General features: G+C 41.0%; 1 long non-coding RNA gene across 1 annotated transcript; it reads right to left on the bottom strand.

The window, feature by feature from the left end:
- Positions 1 to 3,699: 3,699 nt before the first annotated feature.
- Positions 3,700 to 5,169, bottom strand: LOC122561510. The gene is made up of 2 exons (XR_006315021.1): positions 4,631 to 5,169; positions 3,700 to 3,805 (listed from the first exon to the last, which is right to left on the bottom strand). It is a non-coding gene; the product is annotated as an uncharacterized LOC122561510 (long non-coding RNA).
- Between the last annotated feature and the right edge of the window lie 262 nt (positions 5,170 to 5,431).

The following is a 5,431-nucleotide window of genomic DNA, read 5'->3' as shown; positions in this document are numbered from 1 at the left end:
CAATCCCTAAGTCCAAGGACATCACTGCAGAGGTTGCTCAGAATAGTGGCCTGGGCCCAGACATCTTCAGATGCTTCATCAATGACCTTCCCTCTGAGACACATAGTGGGATGATTGCACAAGGTTTAGCACCAGTCAGCAATGCCTCAGATACAGAAGCAGTTTGTGTCCATATGCAGCAAGAAATGAGCAACGTCCAGGTTTGGGATGATAAGTGGCAACTAACATTTGTGCCACACAAGCGTAGGAAACAAAAGAGCATCTGACCGTCACCATTTAATGTTCAATGAAATTAACATTGCTGAATTACCCACCATTGACATCCTGGAGTCACCATGGACCAGAAACTGAACTGGACCAGCCATACAAATATAATGGCTACAACAGCAGATCAGAGGCGAGGGATACTTCAGCAAGTAACTCACTTTAGTATTCCTCAAAGACTATCCACAATCTACAAGGCTAATGCGTGTGATGAAATACTATCACTTTATTGCCTGAGTGCAGCTCCAACAACAGGCATGAAGCTTGACACCATTTGGACAAAACAGCCCATTGGCAACACATCCACTTGCTCCACCACCAATGATCAGTGGCATTGATGTGCACCATCTATAAGATACACTGCTCAAAATCACTAAGACTCCTTAGACAGCGTATTCCAAACCCAGCACCATTTGCATCTCGAAGGTCAACAACAGTAGATACATGGGAACACCACCCCTGCAAGCTCACCTTCAAACCAGTCACCATCCTGATTTGGAAATATATTGCCATTCATTCAGAGTTGTTGGGTCAAATCCTGGAATTCCCTCCCTAACAGCAGTATGGGTCTACCTACAGCACATGGACTATAGTGGTACAAGAAGACACCTTCTTAAAGGCAACCTAAGACGGGCAATTAATGCTGCCCTACCCAGCGATGCCCACATTCCATGAATGAATATTTAAAAATTTGGAAGAGAAAGAATTTATAACAAATACTAGAGTTTAAGCATCAGTACATTATAGTCTAATTTAATCCTTTTAATACAACAGTGTTGTTCAGGTGTTAGCCATGAAGAACGAACATCTGCTATATGAGTCCTTGGTTCACTGCAGTAAAATATCAGATAGATTGTGGCAGGTAATGTAAATTGCTGACACTTTCCACTCTCTCCCTGAAGATTAGATTACCTACAATGTGGAAACAGGCCATTCAGCCTAACCAGTCCAAACTGGCCTTCTAAAGAGTAACCCACCCAGATCCATTTCCCTCTGACTAATGCACCAAACACTATGGGCCATTTAGCATGGCCAATTCACCTGACCTGCACATCTTTGGACTGTGGGAGGAAACCCATGCAGACACAGGGAGAAAGTGCAAACTCCACACAGACAGTCACCCAAGGCTGGAATCAAACTTGGGACCCTGGTGCTGTGAGGTAGCAGTGATAACGACTGAGCCTGTGCTGGATTTCTGTTTGCCTCGAGTGATACAACTGAGACTAGTAAACATTGTCAGTCACCATCATCTTCTCTTTGTATGATATTGTAACAAAATAATACTCAGCTTGACTTTAGGAGGCTCAGACATTCTCAAAGCTTATATAATTGTAAAATCACAGAGCAAGAAAGAAGCTATTTGGCCCATTGATTTTGTGCCCACTCACTGGAAGAATCTTCCAATTAGTCCCAGTTTCCAGCTCTTTCTTCATAGGCTACTTGTTTTCTTTTATAATAGCTAATTTTCTTTTGAAAGTTACTTTCACCACCCTATTAGGCAGGGTATTCCAGATTGTAACAACTTGGGTGAATAAAACAGTTCTCCTTAATCCATCCCCCCTGTTACCCCAGCATTTCTGTGCCCACAAACCAACCGTCTTCTGGTTCCTTCGCCATTGGAAACTGTTTCTCCATTCTGTTTAACAAAAGTCTCTCCTAATTATAAACATTAAATCTATTAAATCTCCTCATAGCATTTTCCACTCCAAGGAAATGTTCCCAGTATAACTTAAGTGTCATTAGTACCATTCTCTTAAATCTGTTTGCTCCCTCCCCAAGGTGCGAGTACACTTCCTAAAAATTGGCTCAAGGTTTTTTTTGCTGAAGTCACTAAGATTAAGGAAGTCTAGTATACAGCATCTAGTTTGATTCCAAGGAAGTGCTTTATGAAGTTCAAGACAACTCTTAGTAGACATAAATTCATAACCAATTAAGCAAGAATGGAATGGACCAGGAGTTGGTTTCAATGGTTTAACCAGAGTGTTCTTTAAGAAAGTGGGCAGATCCGGTGTGTGTCTCAGTGAGACGCTGAAAATACAGGGTTCAAAGTTCACTCCAGAAAGTCCCAGCATGTGGAAGCCAGGACTCCAACTCTGAATGCTAAGGTAGTATTCAATGGAAAATTCCAATCTGTTGAATAAGGTGGCCCCTTTCCCCTATTGTGTTGTGGAAGCTCATCAAACCCTCTTACATGTACCACCACCCTCCCCATCTGTTTATATAAGAATAAGGTTAGCAGAAAGGATTTCTGGTGCTGTAGCCTTTAAATCTATCAATTCTACTGTAATTCATTCCATTGTCTGTCAAAGAAAGTAGGAGAAGATATGAAAATCAAAGTCTAAGCCAAATGTTGGAGTCATGAAAATAAGAAGGCCTCTAATATACTCCACAAGGAAAACAGAAGACATATCGTAATTTTTCTGTTATTTCTTCATTGGAATTTGGAAAGTGTAAAAATCATCAATTGAAATTAAACTGAAAAATTTAAATCACATCTTGGTGTTCAATCTGCAGGGTGCGTAAACACCTTCCTGTTGTGTGAAACAATATTTGTACAAACAGATTCCATGTGTTATTCTGTCTTTATTACTAGGGGAATAGCCTAGAACTCCGTCCCAAATAGCATTAAGGGAGCATCTTCATCACACAAAATGTAATGGTTCAAGCAAACCACTCACTGCCATCTTCTCAGAGGCAATACCTATACCCCTAGATTATAACTTACACCTGACAATCTCCTATTGTAGGTATAGATCATCCAAAATCTTTGAATATGTTGCAGCTGTAACACATTTCTAAATATCTATTCTTCTCTCAACAATATATAGATGTAAAAACCATTTAAGCTCCTTGATTATATTACAGTCTGTAACTCACTCCAGGGTTTCTGTTATTCCATAGATAACTACCTGAACCCCTTGACTGGATGGTAGCTTTTAGCTCAAATCCTGATATCTATTGTTCGATTGATAAACTACCTGAATCCATTGATTAGATTGCAGCCTGTAACTCACTTACTGGGTAAATGTTATTCTATATATAAAGAATTTGAATGCCTTGCTGAGTTCTAGGCTATGAGTCACAGTTAGGAACTCATTAATGTATATTGATGTGTGAAACATTTGATTAGATTGCAGTTCATCAGTCCTGTGTTCCTATTACTCTGTGTGTGTGCTGTGATTAAGGTAGGTTTGTACTGTTTCTGGGTTTGTACGTGGTTAGTTAATTCGTTCACTGCTCACTTGTCTCAGTGGAGTTGAACATATCACTGGCGATGAATGGAGCACTCTCAGGGGGCCTCGCTGTACTGGAGGGATCTTACTTTTATGTTTCTCTCATGGTTTATGAGGGATTTTTATTTCACAAGTCATTTTCCCTCGGGGAGACATACGGGCTGAAGTGAGAAAGAGTGCAGGAAACAAATGAAGAGCCATGGGGGAGCAAAGACTAGTACTGATGTGTATCTCCTGCCTCCCTCTGGCGAACAGCAGGTACTGCTAGCTTTGATTTCCAATTGAAAGGTTTTCACCACACGGGGATTCTGCAAAATTAAAAAGAAAATGGCGGGTGTGAAACAGATCGGGTTACAAATTTTCCGCAGGCATGTAGATCCTGGGGACAGATATATTGGTATTCATTTCAGATATAATCCATGATGTGGAGATGCCGGTTATCACACACTTCAGATATAATCTAATGATATAAATACTTAGGGTGTAAATACATAAATATTTAGGCAAACAGACAGTTAGAAGGTGTCTATATGTGAATATAGATACCCTATAACTTATATGCAGATATAGAGATTGTTATACAGTGTCAAATGCAAATACAAATATAGCTGCAAAATGTACAGATACCGAGACAGCATTGGGTAACTATACGAAGATACAGATTCTGCTACAAGGTGTCTTTATGAAGATTTTAAAGCGATGGAAACACGTAGAGTGCTTATGTGTAAGTGTAGAGACACGAATTGTATGGTTGAAAGCGATTAACTACCCAAAGTGGGGAAGTGAATCCTAAGGATTCGTTGTGGGGACCCAGAAAAGCAATTCTGTTCCTGCTACTTAACAGGAAACTGAAAAAAAAACTCCTGACCGGCCTGGGGTGTAAACGGCAGAACAGGCTTAGATAACATTGTGGAGAAAGCGAGGACTACAGCATGAGGGGCTTATGCCCGAAACGTCGATTTTCCTGCTATTCCGATGCTGCCTGACCTGCTTTTGCAGTGCCACACTTTTCGACTTCGATGACATTGTGGAAGACCAATCATAAATATGTAAAGATGGCTCCAATATCTCAGTTCATTGAGTTCTGAGTGTCGTGGATGAATATTATCCACATCTTTAACTTTCACACATACCTTGAAGGAATTTTCCACAAGTTTACGACTGATAGTATTACCATCTAGTTCATGAATATTGTAATTAGCAACGGTCCGGACACCAATCCCTGAGCACAACATTGTTGATCTGTCCCCAAAACTGACTCAAATCTGTCTTCAACAGCTTTCTGCCTCTGGCTGCTCATCAATGAGTGGATCAAAATCCACAAGCTGCTCAGTGGCTGCAGTCTGCACACGCTCAGCACAGGGGTCATCTTCTGTGATTTGATTTTTGAAATTTTAGTCCCATTTGTCCAGAGGGAAGTGCATCAATTAACTTTAATTCGACAGCTCCCTCCCACTCTCGGTGTTCTGCCTGCCTTCTCTCTCGCTCGCCATAATCATGTCCGCTTCCAGTCTGTGAGATTGCTGCAATATATTAAACAATCAGCAGTAACGAGAGATCGATACCGGTCGGATGGTCTGTTTCTCCTCATTGAAATTTAAATGACTCAGTGAATGGCAAGGGCACCATGGGGAGCCATACTCCAACAGAAGTGATTCCCAACCTCAAATTTCGTACGTAAAGGAAAGGAGGCAAATACAAGGAATGAGACAGAGATAAACAGAACGATCTTTTGGCACTCCTTCCACACGTTAACGACTCAGTGAATACCATATTTATTTCTGAATTGAAGACTTTGCCTTGAATTGTACAATACTCTGCAGTTTGTTTGAAAGCCCAGCAAACGGGGTCCCATGCAATGCAATACCTGGCTAGTCCATCACTTTCTGATGAAGGGCTTTTGCCCGAAACGTCGATTCTCCTGCTCCTCGGAT

Source organism: Chiloscyllium plagiosum, chromosome 23 (genome assembly GCF_004010195.1).
Source record: "Chiloscyllium plagiosum isolate BGI_BamShark_2017 chromosome 23, ASM401019v2, whole genome shotgun sequence".
Taxonomy (NCBI): domain Eukaryota; kingdom Metazoa; phylum Chordata; class Chondrichthyes; order Orectolobiformes; family Hemiscylliidae; genus Chiloscyllium; species Chiloscyllium plagiosum.
The sequence above is the reverse complement of the archived record's forward strand: the minus strand, read 5'-3'. Positions and strand labels throughout refer to the sequence as shown.